General features: G+C 45.0%; 2 long non-coding RNA genes and 1 other non-coding gene across 3 annotated transcripts; 1 reads left to right on the top strand and 2 right to left on the bottom strand.

The window, feature by feature from the left end:
• Positions 1 to 96: 96 nt before the first annotated feature.
• LOC139030693 (uncharacterized) lies at positions 97 to 9,922 on the bottom strand. Its single transcript, XR_011483100.1, has 4 exons — positions 9,751 to 9,922; positions 7,926 to 7,999; positions 1,087 to 1,181; positions 97 to 230 (listed from the first exon to the last, which is right to left on the bottom strand). It is a non-coding gene; the product is annotated as an uncharacterized lncRNA (long non-coding RNA).
• A 4,143-nt stretch (positions 9,923 to 14,065) lies between these two features.
• On the bottom strand, positions 14,066 to 23,376 carry LOC139030635 (uncharacterized). Its single transcript, XR_011483031.1, has 3 exons — positions 22,981 to 23,376; positions 15,868 to 16,217; positions 14,066 to 15,647 (listed from the first exon to the last, which is right to left on the bottom strand). It is a non-coding gene; the product is annotated as an uncharacterized lncRNA (long non-coding RNA).
• Positions 20,676 to 20,747, top strand: TRNAC-GCA (transfer RNA cysteine (anticodon GCA)). Its single transcript has one exon. It is a non-coding gene; the product is annotated as a tRNA-Cys (tRNA).

Raw genomic sequence — 23,376 nt, 5'->3', positions numbered from 1 at the left:
GGCAGAGCTCGGTGCCCATCTGGCCTCAGCAAGGGCACACCACTGGGTTCCACCCGTGTGCTGAGCTGTGGAGCTCTGCTCGTTGCCACTTTGCCACCCCGGTCATACTTGCTCCCGTGCTGTCCTCGCGCCAGACTGTGACCCAGCTCTCATCTGGCTCTGCCTTCCAGTGCCAGAGCAGCCCAGCATCACACAGGGGCTTGGCGACCAGCCACCAGGGAAGGGAGGACCTGTTTTCAGTATTAGAATATTCCACATTTTGGAAATGGGTTTACAAAGAGTCGGACACAACTCAGCAACTGAACAAAAACAACATCTTAGAAAAATACAAAATTTGAATCATTTACATCTTGAGACAGACCCAGAAAGTCATAGGCCGAATAAACAAACTCAAACTGAACCAAACTGACTGCTTCAGAAAGCAGTTCTTTCTCATATAAAACAATTTCCAGGTTGTCATCTAAATTCCCAGGACTTCCCTGATGGTCCAGTGATTAAAATGTGCTTCCACTGCAGGGATGCAGGTTCACTCCCTGGTCAGGGAACTAAAGTCCCACATGCCACAAAACACAGTCAAATAATAAATAAATAAATAATCTAAAAATTACATTTCCATTTCTTGGGTTACTAATGAGAGGGAGCCCTTCTCCTTATGTTAATAAGCATTTAACAGTTTTAAAATGTTAATAATAATCATTGCCATTTCCTCCACAGTCCGTTTAAACCCCAAGACTACTTCCCAAAGTCCTCATGGAGTCGCCTTAGCCTAGGGTTGGGGGACTAGAGGGCAGTAATGAGGGAAAGCAATGGTGGAAGTGATCACAGTGGGACTGAGGAAAGCAGGAGGAAGGCAAGGCTGGTCCCATATCCCATCCCAACCTCTGGATCCTGAGCACTTCCTTTCCTGCAAGGTAAACCCCTCTGCCCCCCTTCCCACCCCCATCACCACCAGGGCCCTGACCACTTGTGATTGTCCAGGTTGTATCTACACGGGCACACCTGCTGGGAGGGCCAGGAAACCCCAGCTCTCCCTGTTTACCAGGCTCTGTGCCCTCCCGTATCTGCCTCAGGAGAGCACCTCCCTACCTGGTCCAGGTCCTCCGTGGGCTGACAGCAGGTCTGGCTCTACCAACGATAGAGGACACAAGGGGGGCCCAGCTTTCATTTCTTCAGCCAAAGACCTGAGAAATGGAATATTTCCTGCCATATCAGTAAATAAGGATGTCACAGTCATCAGCGATTGCAGCTCTCCAATGTGAGCCGATGAGCCCGGAGGGAACATGGGAAGGAAAAGAATACCTGCCATCTAGCCGCCATCAGACAACAGCAACTCCCTATGGTGAGCCCCAAGGAAGCTCAGGATGTGAAAAATATAAGATACTGGCCCCAGTAGCTGAGGTACATATCAAAGGAAGGATTTCAGTGAGTCCAAACTCTTGCATCTTCCCATAAATACAAAGATGCTAAAGTCCTTAGCTTGGAATATCTGATTTTCTTTAATTATCAATAATCTCTTGATGTTCAGACTACCTACCCTTTGTTGCAAAACTTCTATATAACCTGGTTCCTCTCCTCACCTCTTTGGAGCAATTCTTTCAGCGTTACTTGAGATGCTGTCTCTGGGGCTTGAAGTCCTAAAGATTTCCACCAAATAAAACATAACTCTCAATTTTTAGGCTATGAATATTTTTTAAGTCAACAGGTCCTACTCAAAGCATCTCAACCCAAAGGATGCTGTTGACCTCCAACCATCTTAGAAACTAAAGGAAGAGAAAGGAGGTCTCCCAGCCTATGCAGACTGACTGTGAGATGGGTGTGGCCCCCTCCCCAATGATTCCTGTGCCAAAACGATAATCCACTCCATCAGCCTCCAGGGGCCAGGCCGGAAGGTGGCCAACCACGGCTGAGCAATCAGAGGCCTGCATGGGCTCGGGCATGGACAGATGGTCTTCTGCTTTATTTCCTATTAGCCTTGTAATGTGGTACACTGAGTGTAATTGGTACGTGAATCAGGAGACACGCTCCCTTTTATGTTCTCTGTGGGAACCTCCTTGTGTCCCTCTGCCACACTCTGGCACTCCTCCAGCTGGTCACTCTGACATTTCTGGAGCTAGCAGAGAAGATGCTTTGTTGCACCCCCTAAACTGGGGAGTGACATCTTCTCAGGCTTTTGGAAGTAGCAGCCTTCAAACCATGGGGAGGACCAGCCTCCCTTTTCCATCCTTGGAGAAAAAGTCTGGTTCCAACCAGAAGGAACTAGAGAGGCCAGGCATCAAGCAATGGGAACAGATGCTGGCTCCGCTGTATTTGTTCAGGGCTATGGCTTCCTGCAGGCCCAGCTTCTCTCTTCCTGTCACCGCTGCCACACTGGCTGCCTCTCAGACCAACTCTGCCAGCATTCCCCAGGGTCCTCCCCAACCTCAACTAACCCTTCTGTACTAGCAAGGACACAGTGTCTCGGGGAAAGTCTGGCTTTGGAAGACCCACAAACCCAAAACTGAATGTAGATCTGAGTACCTAGGCTAGGTGACTTTCCCTCCCAAGGCCTCAGTTTCTTCATCTGTAAAATGGGCAGGTCATACCTCTCACCTTGGCTTGTAGGAAGAATGAATTAAATCTCCCAGAAACTCTAGTACAGTGTTGGTGTCCAAAACATGTTAATTTCACTCCTCCTCCTATCCCCTCCAGCCTTGCCTCCCCCATCTGACTGTCAAGAAATGCTTTTCATAGATGCTCAACATCACTCATTATCAGAGAAATGCAAATCAAAACCACAATGAGGTACCATTACAGGCCAGTCAGGATGGCTGCTATCCAAAAGTCTACAAGCAATAAATGCTGGAGAGGGTGTGGAGAAAAGGGAACCCTCTTACACTGTTGGTGGGAATGCAAACTAGTACAGCCACTATAGAGAACAGTGTGGAGATTTCTTAAAAAACTGGAAATAGAACATATGACCCAGCAATACCACTCCTGGGCATACACACTGAGGAAACCAGATCTGAAAGAGACACGTGCACCCCAATGTTCATCGCAGCACTGTTTATAATAGCCAGGACATGGAAGCAACCTAGATGCCCATCAGTAGACGAATGGATAAGGAAGCTGTGGTACATATACACCATGGAATATTACTCAGCCATTAAAAAGAATTCATTTGAATCAGTTCTAATGAGATGCATAAAACTGGAGCCCATTATACAGAGCGAAGTAAGCCAGAAAGATAAAGAACATTACAGCATACTAACACATATATATGAAATTTAGAAAGACGGTAATGATAACCCTATATGCAAAACAGAAAAAGAGACACAGATGTACAGAACAGACTTTTGGACTCTGTGGGAAAGGCGAGGGTGGGATGTTTTGAGAGAACAGCATGTATATTATCTATAGTGAAACAGATCACCAGCCCAGGTTGGATGCATGAGACAAGTGCTCGGGCCTGGTGCACTGGGAAGACCAAGAGGAATCTGGTGGAGAGGGAGGTGGGGGCGGGGGGGATCGGGATGGGGAATACATGTAACTCCATGGCTGATTCATTTCAATGTATGACAAACCCGCTGCAATGTTGTGAAGTAATTAGCCTCCAACTAATAAAAATAAATGAAAAAAGAAAAAGAAATGCTTTTCATTATGTCAAAGAATGGATCCAGGAAACAGCTTGGGGAAGCCCCAGTCTCTTCACTCTGAACACACAGCTGTGAGTTTATCTATCCCTAAAGCAGTTCTCCAGCAATTCCTTCCATGGTCAGACATAAAAATCACCAATAAACTAACCACTTATATACACACCCTTGCTGGGATGTCCCACCCCATTTAACACCGTGTCTCCCACGGCTCATCACACTATCCAGTGAGCAGTGAGTCACCCTCATGGACAGACCTCAGCACTCCAAGATGCTGTGCCCATGAAGTTCAATTAACTGTATTTGAAAATGCAAATCTCAGGCTTCCCTGGCAGCTCAGTGGTGGGGAATCCACTTGCCAATACAAGAGACATGGATTCAATCCCTAGTCGGGGAAGATCCCACACACCTCAGTCGCAGAGCGACTGAGCCCACACACCACAACTACTGGGCCTGTGCTCTAGAGCCTGGGAGCCGCAACTACTGAAGCCCGAGTGCCCGAGAGCCTGCGCTCTGAACAAGAGAAGCCACTGCAATGAGAAGCCCATGCACCACAATTAGAGAGTAGCGCCTGGCCTCCGCAACTACAGAGAAGCCTTCACCAGCAATGAAGGCCCAGCACGACCTAAAATAAATAAATTTTTTTTAAAAGAAAGTGTAAATCTCACAAGTGAGACAGGATTTCATGAGCTCAACGAAAGTGATGTGAGAGCATGGTTCCAATCACACAGAGAGCCTTTGATCAGCGAGCAGCTAAGAAGCAGTCTTGTGATTCAAGCCCCTCCTTCCTGTTACTCCTTACAAACCTATGAGCAAGTTACTAAGCCTCTCCATGCCAGTTTCCTTATAAAACACACCAAATATGTCCTACCCCATAGAATCATGTAAGAATAAATCCATTAATATACACAAAGAGCCTTGCTCATAGTAAACACTCAAAAAGTGCTAGCTATCAGTACTGTGTAGAAGGGTGAGACCAGTTAATAATTAACAAAGAGGAAATCAATGAGGATAATGAATAAGTATCTCCAAAGAGAATAATTTAATATCAAAGTATTAAGAGAAGCCCTTAGGGAAACTTAGGAAGCCCTCAAGCATTTTTGCAAATAAAGAAAAAAAAAAAAAAGACCCTCTTTACAGTGGTGCCTTGAAAATCTAATAAGGAGTGAAGGGTGTCCTAACACACCATTAAACCGTCTTGTCAGAAAAATTCCACCAAAAGGAAGAAAATGTGATTCATTCTTTGTTCATTCTAAAAGTCTGAGGGCACTCATTTAATTATAGTAAAATAATGTTTAATGTAACGTGTGTGTGTGTGTATGCTCAGTCACTCAGTCATGTCCGACTCCTTGCAACCCCCATGGACTATAGCTCACCAGGCTCCTCTGTTCATGGGATTTCCCAGGCAATAGTACTAGAGTGGGTTGCCATCTCCTCCTCCAGGGGATCTTCCTGACCCAGGGATTGAACCCGCAACTCCTGTGTCTTCTGCATTGGAGGCTGAATTCTTTACCACTGTGCCACCCATATTTTGCTTTATGTTTAGTGACAGGTTGGCCTCAACCAAGGAGATGGCACACAGGCTGACATCCAGCAGAGATGATGTCCTTGTGTTACAGAGAAGGACTCCGTGTTGGATCTGTTTCTTTTACTTTAATCTTTGCTTCCCGTTGCTTTTGTTCACTAAAAGGATGCTGTTTATATATAATCGCCTGCCTCAAGTAACCCTACCCCTCTGCCTGAATGTTAAACCAAAATGCCTTTGTTCAGGACCCTGTCCATCTGTGGATGGTTAGAGAAAGGAAGAAATTAACACATCTCCTCCTAAGGCTAACCATTCCCAGAGATATTTGTAAGATTGAAAAGTGAAAACGTGAGTCATTCAGTCGTGTCCAACTCTTTGCGACCCCGTGAACTGCACCCTACCAGGCTCCTCTGTCCATGGGATTCTCCAGGCAAGAATACTGGAGTGGGTTGCCATTTCCTTCTCCAGGGGATCTTCCTGAGACCCAGGGATCAAACCCAGGTCTCCCACGTTAGAGGCAGACACTTTAACCTCTGCACCACCAGGGAAGCCTTGTAAGATTACTGGCCTTTTTTACTTTATCTCCTCACCTTATTATAAAAGAAACCTGGCATCCAGACTCTGATATGATGGTTATTTTGAGACATTAGTCTGCCACCCTCTTGGTCTGCTGGCTTTCAGAATAAAGTCATAATCCTTGCCTCAACACCTTGTCCCTGATTCACTGACCTGTCCTGCAGTGGGCAGAATGAGCTTGGACTCAGTAACACTTGCCCTTGTGTGACATAAATAACTTGTGTGGCCAGAGAGGGAGTTCAGGTCAGAAGAAACTGGAAACAAGAGATTTTCTTTCAGTGAATATGTACTGTGTCAGATACTGTTCTAGATCCTTGAGATACAGTCATGAACAAATAGACCAAAAAAAAAAAATCTCACTTCTCATGGACTTATAATCTAATTGGCAAGAGGGACAGAGTAAGCTCTAAGCCACAGACATGCCAAACAATAGAGAACAGACTTGTGGACACAGTGCGGGAAGGAGAGGGAGGGACAAATTGAAAGGGTAATATTGAAACATATACATTATCATATAATAGATAAAATAGATACCAAGTAAAATAGATACCCAGTGGGAATTTGCTGTATGATGCAGAATGCTCAAACCCAGTGCTCTGGGACAACCTAGAGGGTTAGGATGGGGATGGAGAAAGGTTCAAGAGGGAGGGGAAATATGTACACTTATGGCTGATTATGTTGCTGTGTGGCAAAAACTAACACAATATTGTAAAGCAATTATCCTCCAATTAAAATAAAAATAAAAAAGTAACTTAGACGCATGTAAGTGCTGTAGAAAAAGGAAAGGAGGATCAGGGTACCAGAGCAGGGGTGAGTGTGGAGGGTCTAGCCAAGAAAGTGGTGTTCCAGCAGACTAGGAGGAAAGAAAGAGTGAGCCATGAGGCTGTGCACGGAAAAGCATTTCAGGCAGAGGGAAGAGCAAATGCAAAGATCAGAGTGCATTCAGCACATTCAAAAGAACTGCCAGGAGGTCTGTGCAGCTGGAGCACAGAGAGATCAGATTTCACAAGGCTGTTGGTTCTCCTCTAGATTCATGGGGGATCAGGGCAGGTGCTTGAGCAGAAGAGGCTGGATACGGTAGTTGAAGGGGCAGAGACTGGAGGGGAAGGGACAAAAGCAGGGAATCATGTATAGTCGTCCAAGGCAGGGACTCAGCTGGCTCACCAAAGGGGAGCTGAGATGAAGTGGGATTCCAAACACACCCAAAAGATGTAACCAAGGAAAAAAAAAAAAAAAAGTTGTAGTCAACAGAATTTGCTGATGAAATAGATGTAGGATGAGAGAGAAAAATGTGGGATAATTTTCAGGGTTTTGGTTTTGGTCCATCTGGGCCCCTGACCTGGGACCTCGGTCAGCTCCCTAAACTGAAGCGCCACCATCCAACAGATCAAGGCTGCAGTGCGTGGTGGGGAGTCAGCCACAGCGCCCCCACCGTACGACCATCCACCATGTGCAGCCTTGGATTTATAATAACAGCATGCAGTAAGTGGGGACTTTCGGCATGCCAGGCACTGTGCTCTTCTCCTGTCATCTCATTTAATGCTCACAACACGTCTGTGACATAAGCATCGTTAGTTCCACTTCAGAGATGAGGGACCCTGAGCCCAGAGACATCACTGAAGTTCACACAGATAGGAAGGGGCAGGGTGAGACATGAACCTGGGATGATCTTGACTGGAGAGCCTGTGTTCCCAACTGCTATGTGACCCCGCCCCCGACGCTGTGCCAGGCGGTCATCTCCCTGCCTGGCCATCAAGCACACGGGAGGGATGACCTCCAAGGATCTCTCAGCTCTGGTATATTCTGTGCCATGAAATCAGGAGTCAAGAGACCCACCCTCTTGGCTTTCCCACGAACTGACCCTGTGACCTTGGGAAAGTCGCTTCCCTAATGGGCCCCACCTGGGCTTAAACACCCGTCGATGCCTTTCCTGCTCAAAAAACTCTTACGTCTCTATGACTATCGCCATTTCCAGAAAGTTCCAGTGGGCATCAGTGGACCTTTTCAGAGTGAGGGACGGACTGTAGCCCCCTCTACACAGAAGACTTCAGGGAGAAGCCCTGTCAAACCGCCCTTCACTCACTTCACTCACGCCGGCCTGTCTGCACTCGCCTACCCGCCCTCGCTCCGAGGAAGTGGCCGCCGATGGAGCGCCAGCCGGCCGGGCCCGCCCCCCGGAGCCTGTCCACACCCACCTTCCTCCTCCGCTGCTGACCTTCCGCGGGTGTCCTCCCTTTTCTCTCTTTGGTTTCCTTCGTCAAAACAAGACCTGTGCGGAGGGTTTTGTTTCAACCGTGAGGAAGTCTCTAAACGCAGGTCGTGAAGTCACCATTCACTGCACCCCTGCGACATTCACACGCCTCGCCACATCCACCCGCTCAACAACTGCGGAGGGAGACAGTGTGATGCACACCTGCGTTGGTGAGGCCAGGGGCCTGGCGCAGGAGGCTGGGTCTTTGCCTCTCTCCACCTTCCCTCTTTCCCTGCTCTAGGCAAACCTACCTGCAGCTCTTCTCCAGATGAATCCCACCCCCTGGGTTACCATTCCCATCCTCACAGTATTTCCTCCTCCCCATCGTCCTCTCAGAGACGGTTCAAGTGCCACCTCCTCCAGGAAGTCCTCCATGGTGCCCCGTCCACAATGGGGCAGATTAACTGAAACCACGTAGACAGTTTCATTTTCTCCTTTTTTTAAAATTAATATTGTGTGCATTCAAGATGTACAACATGATGATTTGATATGCATGTAGACAGCAAAATGATTACTACAATCAAGCTAGTCAATGCATTACCTCCTCACATAGTTCCCGTGTGTGTGTGTGTATGTGTGTGTCTGCAAGTGTGCACATGGTGAAAGCACCTTAGATCTACTCTTAGCAGATTTTCAGAATTTGTTATTTTTTAAAGTTTTTAAAAAATGAATTTTTTATTTACAACGTTGTGTTTAATTTCTACCATACAGCAAAGTGACTGAGTTATAGCATATACATTCTTTTCCATTATGCTTTATCGCAGGATACTGAATATAGTTCCCTGTGCCATTGCGGTATTATTAACCAGAGCCTCATGCTGCCCCTTAGATGGCTAGACTTGTTATCCTATATAACTGCAAGACTGTTCCCTCCTCCAGCATCTTCGCATTCCCACCCCCACCCCTCCTGACCACCATTCTACTCTTTGCTTCTACAGAGTCAACTTTTTTAGATTCCATATAGAGGCGAGATTATGAAGTTTTTCCCTTTCTGTGTCTGCTGAATGTGACTTCCGGTTTTTGGTTTTAGATTGTGAGCTGAAAGATAAAGTGCTTTCTGAGTGTAGAGGCTCTAGAGCAGAATGGATCTGCGTTCAAATCCCACACCTGCCGTTGCCTTTGCTGGGCAGACTTGGGCAAGATACTCTGTGGGTCTCCCTTTCTTCATGGTCAGTTTTAGGTCCAAGACTGACAGCAGTACTTTCTGCAGGCCTGGCACTGTTGGAAGCCCTTCATGTTTAATTCTCACAGCAGCCCTGCGACATGGGTTCTGTCTATCTTTTACCATTTTACAATAGAAGAGACTGGAGCATAGAGTGTTAAAGCAATTTGCCCAAAGCTCCCTGGCGCCTTTCTTTTTCTTTTTTGCTGTGTGGCTTTGGGTAAGTCATTTAGCTTCCCTGATCTTGGGCAAGTTATTTTACTGCTGTGTGCCCTAGTTACCTTCTCTAGAAAATGAAATATCTGCCATGTATTAATACTCAAAAACAGATGAAGTGAAGTTCACTTCATTCAGTCGCTCAGTCATGACCAACTCTTTGCGACCCCATAGACTGTGCTGGCCAGGATCCTCTGTCCATGGGATTCTCCAGGCAAGAACGCTGGAGTGGGTAGCCATTCCCTTCTGCAGGGGATCTTCCCCACCCAGGGATTGAACCCAGGTCTCCCACATTGCAGGCAGATATCTTTACCATCTGAGCCACCAGGGAGAGGTGTTTTTTTAATCCTTATCACCTTCATCACCCCTACTGATATAATTACAGACTTACCCAAAGCGATATGAGATACTCAGGAAACATTCAGCAAATGGAGCAGAGAAGCTGGGCAGGAAGGAAGAAGTAACTGAAAGAAGAATGAATGAATGAATGAATGTATTACTCACAGAAAGCTCTGGAATGCAGAAGGGGAGCAAGAGGGTGTGAAGCAAATTCAAGTGATACACTTGTGAACTGATGGACCATGTGGGTGCAGAAGAAATAAGGACCCACATCACTATATCTATGTAACCCTCCACCCTTCAGCTGATTTCTCTTTTGAACCCCCAGAGCAGAGTCTGAGAACCATTTGCACCCTGAATAGATGATGATACAGATGGAAATGTCAACTGATCCTAATTGATCCATAAATGGACCCTGTAACCCAAGTTATCAGTTTAAGACCCCAGGGGTTCTTTATTAATATTTCTAATTTATGGGCTCATTTGAGAAGTCATTAGTGACAACAAGCCTAATAAATCACGGGTTAAAAGGACTCCAGACAGCAGCACACAGGGTCTTCCGCATGCACAGTGGGTGGTAGTCTTTTTACTTCTGAGACAATCATAGCAACGGTCACCAGGGAGACGGGCTGCCAAAGGAAGTCCGGAGTTGGCGGTGGTGACAGCTGGAAGCAGATTATCAAGAAAGGACAGCACTTCCTGGTCCAGTGGAGTAGGCAGGGGAGGAAACTATCAGTGCTGCACTGCTTTGGGCATGTGGGCATGTGCTCTGTTGTGTCCGGCTCTTTGTGATCCCCTGGACTATAGTCCACCAGGTTCCACTGTCCATGGAATTTTCCAGACAAGAATACTGAAGTGGGTTGCCATTTGCTCCTCCACGGAATCTTCTCCACTCGGGGATCAAACCCATGTCTCTGTGTCTCCTGCTTTGACAGATAGATTCTTCACCACTGTGCCACCTGAGAAGCTGCACTCTTTTGTGCAGACACTTTATTTACGTTGCCTGGCTTAAGCCTCCTCTAGTGACACCTATGGATGACTGCCCTGATTCCCACTTACAGGCGAGCCAACTGATGCTCAGAGAGACGAGGTCACTAGGCTCAGTTAACATTTGAGCTGTTCAAAGGCAGGAGGCACCCATTCAACAGTCCATGCTCTTAATCACTGCACTTTTCTGGCCACCAGTCCAATGTACCCATTCCACAGAGCTGGAGACTGAGAGCCAGTGAAGCAGATACACACGCAAGTCAATAGGAAAGCAGGGATGAGGACTCTGCATCCTGACGTTCTAGTCTCTCCTTCTTTCTGAAGTGCTTCCCTAATTGTCATTCTCGTCTCCTTGCTCTTGTTTTCTTATTTTCTTCCCTTCATAGCATTTATCACCTGCCATCTTATAGATTTATTCCTCTGGATCCCAGCATGCTCATATTTGTGAGCTAAGCATTTGGGCTGTTTAATCAACTTGTACCCCAAGTGATACAACTGGTTGCACACCCATCTCAAGCATAGGATCTTCCCAGTGGTACCAAAATAACTAAACTTACTAAAATTTTCCCCCCACCCCCAGATGCACTTCCTGCTGCCGAAGTTCAGGAAGAGAAGGCGCCTCCCACGTGTGCCCCAGTGAGGGTTTTCACCAGCCCCTGGAGCTGATCAGCCCCTTTCACATAGACACATTACTAACAGGGTGCAACTTCTGTGTCTTCTTAAATTGCCTTTACACTTCTCCACTTCAGTGTTTTGTGTTCAGGATTAGGTCTGTCACCAAAAAGGCCATCTCACTTCCTTTCTCCATGTTTTTAAGGGGCTTGCTCATTGTAGCTCCCAACTACAAGCTGTAGTCAGGCTTCTGTTGTATATCCAATATGCATATTTCCCTTCTTGTTAGCAATAGAATCCCAGTCTTATTCAGGTTAGCAGTGTTTTCAGGTTCAAGATTACATTTCCTAGTCCCACCTTCAGCCATAAGAGGAGGCTTAATGGAATGAAAGAGAAAGTCATTGGATGCATTTTCTTCCAGAAAACTCTTGAGGGGAACTGACCAAGGTAAGAGATTAGTCCTTCTTCCTTTCCACCTGGAATGCAGACTTGATGTCCAGAGCCACAGCAGCCAACTTGGACTGTGGGGCAACACTGAGGACAGAAGTTGGCACAAAGGTATGTAGACCCCTTTGATAGTGAATTTGCCAATCCAACCCAGCCCAGCCCTGACCTGACACTCTTGACTCCATTTACATGATAGAAAATAAATAAATACCCTCTTGCATGTGAAATCTCTGGTGTGTTTTATCCAGGATTTCCATCTATTGGTGCAGTAATGTGTTGCCTCCACAACAGCTAAACTCTTCTTGTTAAACTCACATGCCCATATCATGGTCTGATAGGAAAACACTAGTGAGGCAATCAGGAGACCTGGGATCCAGTCCTCGTATTGAACTGTTCAGGATGACAGATGGGTTGTCCCATTCTTCACACTAGTGTTTATTTACATCTCTACCTCATCCTAGAAAACAGTTGAGATGAAATGTGGATAGCAGACAAGTTTGAAGTTACAGTCTGGAGTAAGAACTGGCCTGAGGAAGAGGCATGCTGTGGTACCAGTTAAGGAAAGATCCGTGTGATTTACAATCAAGTGGACTTACCTCTACACAAAGAGAGGTCAAAATACCTGTGGGGGTGCCTGTGGGAATACTTTTGGGAACACCTCTGAAAATACTTGTGGGAATACTTGTGAGGGTACCTGTGGGAATAGTTTAGGGAACACCTCTCAGAATACTTGTGGGAATTCCAGTAGAAAAGCTTTTAGGGATGCCTGTGGGAATACCTGTGAAAATACTTGTGAGGGTTCCTGTGGGAATACTTGTGGGACTACCTGTGAGAATACTCTGATAATACCTGTGAGAGTACTTGTGGGAATACCTGTAAGAATACCTGTGAGGCCCAGGTTGGATGCATGAGACAAGTACTCGGGCCTGGTGCACTGGGAAGACTCAGAGGGATCGGGTGGAGAGGGAGGTGGGAGGGGGGATCAGGATGGGGAACACATGTAAATCCATGGCTGATTCATGTCAAGGTATGACAAAACCCACTACAATATTGTAAAGTAATTAGCCTCCAACTAATAAAAATAAATGAAAAAAAAAAAAGAATACCTGTGAGAATACCAGTAGGAAAGCTGTGGGGATGCCTGTGGAAACCTGCAGTCCTTAAGAGAACAGCTCTTCATCTTCTCCCAGACCAAGAAATAATGTCCAAGTCCATCAAGCCAAACCATAATAATTTTAGCTTTAATTTTTTTTCAAAGTATGTTTTATAAATCACCCAAGAAGGCCCTAGAAAAATCCTAACTCTGCACCCACAGACACCTAATGTTAAGCAAATATCACCTCCTGGTGAGTCCCGCAAATGGCTGAGTAGGAAAATGCAACCCTCAGTGACTAAATGAGTGAATGCAATTCACAGGTTGTTGAATAAAAGCCAACTCAATGTTGGAGGACATCTGCCTACAGTGACAATTGGGGGTTAAAACAGTTCATTCTGAGCCAGTTTTTCCTGACAGTAATGAGGCCATTCTTGCTTCTTGACAATAAAATCATGTCATCTGCATAGAAAAAGACTTTTAACTTTCTGTTCCTCGTAGCAAAGGGCACTTCATTCAGCTCATCCCAAAATTCTTTCAAGTCATGCAAGACATGTTAGCGGGAGCTGGGCCCAGACCTTGGCCTCTGTGCTCCGCTTGAAGTCTCCATCTGCTTTTGAGGAGGCGATTCCTCCAGACGCCGGCCTGCAGGCGCTGCTAAAGGGCAGGTTCTGTGTCAGTGCCTGTGGCAGGGTGGGGATGAATATCAGCACCTCTAGCTTAGCCCATAATTGCTTTCTCTCCACATAATTGGTTTCTCTCCACTGAGTCAAAGGCCAGACTCAGTCACTACTACTGCAATTCGTATATCATCCCTGACAGATTTTTGCACCAGTGGCATAAAAAAAGGTCAATCATGTGGAATAAATATGCTGAAAACCCAAGGGCCTCTTCATACAAAACACCAGCCTGGAAAACCCCAGACCTGCCATTTCCAGAAGAGGAAATTGACAGGTGGTTTAGTTGGAATAGTAAGTAAACCAATAGGTCTATCATTTGGGTAAGGGTAATAGAGGCTGGGCCTTTACAAAGTGGGAGAATCTACCCTTAGGATCCATCCAGACATGGTTACCTGTAGAATTAAGAACAAGCAACTCAGCGAATGAATGCTTGAAACACGGCAGGTCAAAATAGAGATGAGCTATGAATATAAAGCAGACATCAGAATTCAAATTTAGGATAAGAAAGAATGCAAATTTTTTTATTGATTATGGGTCAGAACATATTTGGATAGCTTGGCCAAATAAAATATATCATTAAAAATCATGCTATCTTTTCTTTCTTTTTTTTTTTTTTACTTTTTTTTGTATGTCTACTAAAATGTTTTAAATTACTTGCATGCACCCTGTGGTAGCCATCTCCAAGATGACCCCCAGTAATTCTTCCTGATATTCACACCCTTCTGTGATCCCCTCCCACATTGTATCAGGGTTGGTCTGTGTGACCAATAGAATATTTTTGTTTGAGTTCATTAGGCAGCGCTAGTGGTAAAGAACCCACCTGCCAATGCAGGAGACAAAAGAGTTGTGGGTTCAATCCCTGTGTTGGGATGATTCCCTGAAGAAAGGAATAGCAACCCACTCCAGTATTCTTGCCTGGAGAATCCCATGGACAGAGGAGCCTGGAGGGCTATAGTCCATTGGTTCACAAAGAATTGGACACGACTAAAGTGACTTAGCATGCACATTGTTAAAATGTTCGTGTAGGATCTCCTGTGTGATGGGGTGCTCTTCTCTTCACGTCTTTGGATCGGTGTGCCTTCACTCCTCGAAGATGGATTTTCCTGCTATCATCTAAATAAAATAGAGCTGTAACACTGATTTATTTAAGAGCTATAACATGGTCCAGTCGAGACCTCAGAGCTATAACACGGTCTGTCCTCCGAGAGCTGTGACCCACCAAGGGGGCTTTAATGTCTGTCACTCCAAATTTTTGTTGTGACGAGACAAAGAACCGAGGAGCATACACTCGCCTGACATCTATGGTGCCGTGACTTGGGCTTAACCTGGCTGAAACAACCTCCATGTGGAAGAGGCCAAGCGCAGCAGGAGCCAAACTCAGCGAAGCTCCTGTGACAGAAGCCGAACGTGAAGAAACTCCGGTGCAGAGGAAGGCCCGTCGTGCTGGAAACCAGGGCAGCGAAAAACGAACTCAGCAGAAAGCCCACGCGGCTCAGCCTCAGATTCCAGCTCCAGTTAAGGTTCTTTTCCCCATATACAGAAGATCCTAAAAAGTACTGAGAAGCAAGAGTCGGAGAAGAGAATAAAAATGCAACAAAATGTGGTGGAGGTGTTGGAAACAAATGGAAAATCCAAGAAATGTAATCCTGTAGAAGCAGGGCTCTACAATATTTTTACATATTTATTTATTTATTTGTCTTTGTCAGGCCTTAGTTGTGACACTTGGGATCGTCACTGCATCCCACAAAGTCTTTGATTGAGATGCATGGACTCTCTAGTTTGCGGCTTGCAGACTAGTTGCTCTGAGGCCTGTGGGATCTTAGTTCCCAGACCAGGCATCCAACCTGACCCCTGCATTACAAGGTGGAGTCTTAAACCCTGGATGCTCAGGGAAGTCCTGAAGGCTCTGCAGATTTAAAGCACATAAATCGGACTTCAGGATTCTTGATGGTGGGTCCATTTTGTCTAAGAAACTGCCAGAGAAGCCACCCACCATCCCTATTGTCTTTGATTTTGAAACAGAGAAAAGAATCAAACAATGAGAAGCAAAGAAGGTATAGGAGGATAAACATTTTAAATTTCATGCGAAGCCTTGCCTTTCTTATAGCTTGTTAGATGTTATGGGTGTTCCTGAAAAGAAAGAAATTCCACTCATTGACCCTAGGTCACCTGCCTTTGTTCAGAAAAAGAGAACCCCAAAACCCACCCAAGAAGATGAAGATGAGGAACAGCTAGTAGTGATAAGAGGTTAACAATTGCCCCACTATGGAGTACCTTTGAAGCCCAAAATCCCGGTGAGGGGAACTATGGAAATAGGCCCTTTCTCTTTTGATTCAAAAAATTCACTTACAGAAGGAGAAGAAAATAAAACAACTGCAGAAAGGGGAGGTGCCCAACTTCTAGGCACTTCCTTTGCTTCATTTTAACACCATTAACCTGCAGGAGAAGATGAACACAGCTCAGGCTGAGCCTTTTGCTTGGAGCCTGGCAGAAGAGGTGCTTGAAGGCACAGACTTGGGTTCTCTCCGTGCCCCAGTGACAAGGAAGGCTCCTCCTGCTGTGATGGAAAGAGCAGCTCTGGTTCCTGGATAGTGTCTGCATCGAAGTCTAGCGGTGGAGTCGACTGGAGAACTTGGGTGGTACCCACATAGTCAAGGGTTGCTCACCTACAGTAATTTGTGTGGCTTCCATTCTCCTCCTCTGTTTTAGAAATATCAGAATATATAGTAATTTATTCACTTAAAGTATAATTTTTACTGCTTTTATCCTTTTAAAAAGGATATCTTTTAAATCTAAAAGATACTTGATTTCAAAAAAAAATAAATAAAATGTTCGTGTAACTTTTTGTGTGCATCTCTAAATGTAAAACTGCCACATGCTTGCCTAGGACCAGTTTGTAGAATACAAAATATTTTCTAGGTTCAAGTATTCAGTAATTCCCAGATTTGTGAATGTCATCTTGCCCTGTGTCCTGTGCAGTCTTCCTTAAAGGAACATTACAGTATATTTTTTAGTGGAATACACCAGAAGTAATGGTGTATCATTCAAGATTAGGTTACAAAATATGCTGAAGCTTCTGCTTTGGTCTCTCTTTCAATATTTCTGTCTGTCTATCCTTCTGTCTCTCTCTTTCTCCCTCTCTCTCTCTAGTCATGTACTCTAGAGGAAGTTAGTACTAATTTGTGAACAGCCCTATGAACAAGCCTGCACAGTGAGGAACCAAGCCCTCTAGCCAACACCCATGTAGATGTACCCTCTCAGAAGCAGGTCCTCCGGCCATAGTCCAACCTTCAGATAATTGCAGCCAAAGCAATGTCCTGACTACAACCTCATGAAAGACTCTGCATTGGAATCACCCAGTTAAGCCACTCCCAGGTTTCTGGCCCTCAGAAACCATGTGACATCATAATATTAAGTCATGGGTAATTTATCACACAGAAACATATGGCTAATACACATGCATGTAATTACTATTAAGCGGCACTAATCTCAAGTTGGACTTCCCTGGTGGCTTCAGTGGTAAATTAATCCCCCTGTCAATGCAGGAGACATGGGTTCAATTCCTGAGTCAGGAAGATCCCTCAGAGAAGAAAATGACAGCCCACTCCAGTATTCTTGCCTGGGAAATCCCAAGGACAAAGGAATTTGTCCTTATAGGCTGGTAGGCTACAATCCATAGGGTCGCAAAGAACAACTAAACAACAACAATGATCTCAAGTTAAGGAAAAAAAAAATCCTCTAGAGCAGTTTCCTAACCCTGGCTGCATGTTAAAAATCACTTGAAAAACTTTAAAAATAGTTGATGCCCAGCTCCCAGTTGAATCAGAGTCTCTCAGGGTAAAGCCCCAGTATGGGTATTTTATGAAAGTTACCCAGGTGATGTTCAGCCAAGGTTGAGATCGCTGCTCTAAGGAATGCTTTTCCAATGTCATGGTGCTTACATCCGTGTATCATCTGGGGTCTGGCTACCCTGGATGTGTATCAGAATCCACGTGGGGGCTGTTAGAAGAGCTAAGTCTCTGGCCCCAGCCCAGGTGGACCAAATCAGAACCTGCATTTTAATAAAAGCCCCAGGGAATGTGGATGCACAGTGAGCTCTGAGAAGTGCTGACTTGGGGCATCAATTCAGAACTAGTCCTCTGAGCTCACAGTCCAGTTTCCTGCTAAAGGTAACCGTATCCCAGAATCTGTTCTCCCATAAGCATGCTGCAGTCCATGGGGTTGCAAAGAGTCAGACACGACCCAGCGAATGAGCAAGAACAATACATGATCTCCCTCTCCAAGGGATTCTGACATAACTAGTGGGGGTGGGGCTGAGCCAGGGAGGGTTTTGTGAAAGTTCCCCTCAGGGGATTCTAAACTGCAGCATGGGTGGTGAGATGGATCTCAATCTGTCTTTTCCCTGAGACTCTCATCTCACCACAATAATGGAACTCAAGAGTTTAAACATGTCTGTTTCCAAACAGCATAAACCCTACGAGCCAACCACCCCATCTAGGACTTACTTGAAGAAATAACCATTTCTGCCAACCTTATGGAGGGAAAATTCATGACATGAGATTTACCCAGTGCTAAAGTGTATGTCTCATGGACCAGTCATCATCCCCTGAATCACATCCTTGAGAACAGAGTCCCAGGAAGATGCACCATTACCGCATTGCTGTTGTTTAGTTATTAGGTCACATCCAACTCTTTTCAACCCAGTGGACTATAAAGCCCACCAGGCTCTTGTGTCCATGGGATTCTCCAGACAAGAATACTGGAGTGGGTTACCATTTCCTTCTTCAAGGGATCTTCCTGACCCAAGGATCAAACCTGTGTCTCCTGCATTGGCAGGCAGATTCTTTACCACTGAGGCACCTGGGTAGCACTCACCACCACTGTATAGCAAGATTTAAGCTTTATTACAACTCCCTTAAGCTCCCAAACTCCTCTTAAACATGAGCTCACTTTCTTGGTTACATTTGAAGAATTGGTTCTGTTTCTTACTTCATTTATTTTCCTTTTCCTTTCTGATAGTCTTTATCAAACCAAGAACTATAATGACAAAATCCATATTGACCACTCCCCGCAAAAAAAAAAAAAAAAAAAGCCAACAAAGCCAGTTTTAATTTGCTGACAATTCTGTTGATAATGAGTGAGGGGTAAACCCAAGTCATTTCATGATATTTCAAGAGATTATCAAAGAAACCACTTTCACCAATTTGAAGATTCCATTCCTCTGAAATGCCCTCACTCTTTGAGTAGAACCTTGAGTTCTAACAGGTCTGGCCATACTTTGTTTAAGGTGGGATGAATATCATCACTTGTCCCCATCTGAAAATCACCTTCCTAAACATGGTAATGAATAAGACAGGCTAACTGTAATACTATTTACAGCATTGTCTTATTCAAGCCACTTACCATAATTTGTAATATCTATCTGCTTGTTTATCATGTTGCCTCTCTGATCATAATCCCGTCTGGGCAGGAGTTTTGGTCTTAATATGTTCCTCCTCCTCCTTAGCCTAGTGTCTAACACGTGTGTGCGTGCATGCCGTCTCTTCAGTCGTGTCCGACTCTTTGCGACCTTATAGACTGTAGCCTGCCAGGCTCCATGGGATTCTCCAGGCAAGAATACTGGAGTGGGTTGCCATCTCTTCCTCCAGGGAATCTTCCCGACCCAGGGATTGAACCCATGTCTCCTGCAGCTCCTACATTGCAAGTTGATTCTTTACTTCTGAGCCACTGGGGAAGCCCATCTGACACATAGTAGGCACCAAATGAATGTTTGCTGAATGAAGGATTGAATGGAAATTTCCCAGATCCATGCAATGCACTGAAACTCAGAAATACTAGACCCTATAAATCCATTGATGACTATCTGTCCTCTGTGCTTGATACAGCTGTCTACAGGAGACATGATCTATAGGCAATCAGAGTGGTTCAAACTTGCCCCTACAAAATCTATGCCAACTCTGATATGCTGGCCTTCGGAGGTTATTATGACTGACTTTTTTTTTTCCAATATAGAAAATTTATATTTTTATATGTGAACAACAAACATTCGGAAAATGAAATTAGCAAAACAATTCTATTTACAGTGAAGGCTAAAAATATCATAGATCACTTTGAAAATAAATTTAATGAGAGATATGGAACTGTACAAAGAAGATCATCACTACCCAGATAATCACAATGGTGTGATCACTCACCTAGAGCCAGACATCCTGGAATGTGAAGTCAAGTGGGCCTTAGGAAGCATCACTACGAACAAAGCTAGTGCAGGTGATGGAATTCCAGTTGAGCTATTTCAAATCCTAAAAGATGATGCTGTGAAAGTGCTGCACTCAATATGCCAGCAAATTTGGAAAATTCAGCAGTGGCCACAGGACTGGAAAAGACATGTCAGTTTTCATTCCAATCCCAAAGAAAAGTAATGCCAAAGAATGCTCAAACTACTGCACAATTGCACTCATCTCACACACTAGTAAAGTAATGCTCAAAATTCTCCAAGCCAGGCTTCAGCAGTATGTGAACCGTGAACTTCCAGATGTTCAAGCTGGTTTTAGAAAAGGCAGAGGAACCAGAGGTCAAATTGCCAACATCAGCTGTATCATTGAAAAAGCAAGAGAGTTCCAGAAAAACATCTATTTCTGCTTTAGTGACTATGCCAAAGCCTTTGACTGTGTGGATCACAATAAACTGTGGAAAATTCTTAAAGAGATGGGAATATCAGACCACCTGACCTGCCTCCTGAGAAACCTGTATGCAGGTCAAGAAGCAACAGTTAGAACTGGACATGGAAGAACAAACTGGTTCCAAATCGGGAAAGGAGTATGTCAAGGCTGTATATTGTTACCCTGCTTATTTAATTTATATGCAGAGTACATCGTGAGAAACGCTGGGCTGGATGAAGCACAAGCTGGAATCAAGATTTCTGAGAGAAATATCAATAACCTCAGATATGCAGATGACTCCACTCTTATGGCAGAAAGTGAAGAAGAACTGAAGAACTTCTTGATGAAAGTGAAAGAGTAGAGTGAAAAAGTTGGCTTAAAGCTCAATATTCAGAAAACTAAGATCATGGTATCCAGTCCCATCACTTCATGACAAATAGATGGGGAAACAGTGGAAACAGTGGCTGACTTTATTTTGGGGAGCACTAAAATCACTACTTCCCTGGTGGCTCAGAGGTTAAAGCGTCTGCCTGCAATGCAGGAGACCCAGGTTCAATCCCTGGGTGGGGAAGATCCCCTGGGATCCTGAGAAGGAACAGCAACCCACTCCAGTATTCTTGCCTGGAGAATCCCATGGACAGAGGAGCCTGGTAGGCTACAGTCCACAGGGTCGCAAAGAGTTGGACATGACTGAGCAACTTCACTTTCACTTTCAAAATCACTACAGATGGTGATTGCAGCCGTGAAATTAAAAGACACTTATTCCTTGGAAGGAAAGTTATGACCAACATAGACAGTATCTTAAAAAGCAGAGACATTACTTTGCCAACAAAGGTCCGTCTAGCCAAGGCTATTGTTTTTCCAGGAGTCATGTACGGATGTGAGAGTTGGACTATAAAGAAAGCTGAGCACAGAAGAATGATGCTTTTGAACTGTGGTGTTGGAGAAGATTCTTGAGAGTCCCTTGGACTGCAAAGAGGTCCAACCAGTCCATCCTAAAGGAGATCAGTCCTGAGTGTTCATTGGAAGGACTGATGCTGAAGCTGAAACTCCAATATTTTGGCCACCTGATGCAAAGAGCTAACTCCTTAGAAAAGACCCTGATGCTGGGAAAGATTGAGGGCAGGAGGAGAAGGGGACGACAGAGGCTGAGATGGTTGGATGGCATCACCAACTCAATGGACATGAGTTTGGGTAAACTCCGGGAGTTGGTGATGGACAGGGAGGACTGGCATGCTGTGGCTCATGGAATTGCATGACTGAGCGAATGAACTGAACTGAATTGATGGAAAAACCTCTACCCTGAAAACTACAATACATGATGGAAGGTCATTAAAGGAGATCTTTTTTATTATTTTTATTCTATATTGGGCTATAGTTGATTTCATGCAGCCTGTGACTCATCTCCATCTTATTCAAGTCCCCGATGAATGCTTCACTTCACCCTGTAGTTGGGTTCATGAATTGTCACTCACAATACCACCCACAACTCTGTATGACCTGTGGCATATAATTTTAACCTGAAAAAAACTAAGGTACCCTCCCTCAGCTGGCTGCTCTCCAGCTTATCATTCTGTCTTATTTTCTTTATAATACTGTCACAAATATAAATTACATTGGCCGGGATTCAGTTTTTTTACATTCCTGTGCCAAGTGCTATGCCAGACGTTTTCCCAGAGGCTAAATGTTTGAAGTGAAAAAGAGAAACCAACAGTTGTGTGCCTGATGAACATATGGAGAAAGGAGGAAACTGGATCTGGACTTGGCTAGCTCTGGTCGAGTACTGAGGCTGTTGGAGTGTTGGACCCATGATCTGAAGCTTCTTCTTTGCAAAAATTCCCGAACCAAGAAGCAACATTGAAACTCTGTCACCTGGGTGTGTGTAAGGACTTGGGTGTGTTGAAAAGCAGAGACGTTACTCCGTTGACTAAGGTCTGTATAGTCTTCCCAGTGGTCACGTATGGTTGTGAGAGCTAGACCGTAAAGAAGGCAGAGTACCAAAGCATTAATGCCCTCAAACTGTGGTGCTGGAGAAGACTCCTGAGAGTCCCGTGGACAGCCAAGAGATCAAACCAGTCAATCTTAAGGGAAATCAACCCTGGATACTCATTGGAGGGACTGATGCTGAAGCTCCAGTATTTTGGTCACCTGATGCAAATAGCTAACTCTTTGGAAAGGTCCCTGAAGCTGGGAAAGATTAAGGGCAGAAGGAGAAGAGGGTGTCAGAGGATGAGATGGCTGGATGGCATCACTGACACAATGGATATGAACTTGGGCAAACTTCAGGAGATGGTGAGGGACAGGGAGGCCTGGCATGCTGCCATCCATGGGGTCACAAAGAGCTGGACACACTTAGGTGACTGCATGACAACATAGCTGATAAACAATGTGATAATTTCAGGTGGACAGCAAAGGAACTCAGCCATACATACACGTGTATCCATTCTTTCCCAAACTACCCTCCCATCGAGGCTGCCACAGGTCATTGAGCAGAGTCCCCTATGCTATGCAGTAGGTCCGAGCCGGTTGCCCACTCTAATACAGCGGTGCAGCACTGGCTCTCTAAGCCTCCATGCGTCTCCTTTTGCCAGAGGCCCTTCTCTCTCCGTGCAGCTCAGAGTCACTGCTGAGGTCTGTCCTTCCCCTCTGAAGGGCTCCCTGGCTCGGGAAGATCGGGCGGCTCAGATCCTCCCTGAACTGGAAATGCCTCCATCACTGTTTGATGGTAAAGGACAGCTTTGCTAAACATAGGATTCTTGGTTAACATTTCCTTCTTTCCTTCAACATATTTCAAAGACACTCACCCATGTCATCTGACTTCTGAGGCTCCCGATGAGAAATCCGCTCTTGATCCTCCTGGCAAATCTTCTCTCGCCTTCATAAACATTAATAATGTGCTTTACCAGTGTCTCACACAATAGAACATTTTCCTATAGTTTCATCAAGTCAGTTAAATCATCACATTGCGACCAGAGTTTAAGGGAAAAGAATATTTCAAGTGGAGACATTATGAGGTCTTTAAAATTATTACTAACTTTCAAACTAGAAATGAAAAAGTTGCTGAAGCCTCCTACAGATTTTAATTTCTAACAAAGTGAATACCAGTCTCTAATATATTTAAAGAAAAATCTCTTTGGGACCTTTTACCTAAGTGTAAAGGGGCCTTGAAGCTGAAAAGGGAGAAAAACCACTGGGTTTAT

Source organism: Odocoileus virginianus, chromosome 23 (assembly GCF_023699985.2).
Source record: "Odocoileus virginianus isolate 20LAN1187 ecotype Illinois chromosome 23, Ovbor_1.2, whole genome shotgun sequence".
Taxonomy (NCBI): domain Eukaryota; kingdom Metazoa; phylum Chordata; class Mammalia; order Artiodactyla; family Cervidae; genus Odocoileus; species Odocoileus virginianus.
This window is presented reverse-complemented; position numbering and strand designations above follow the sequence as displayed.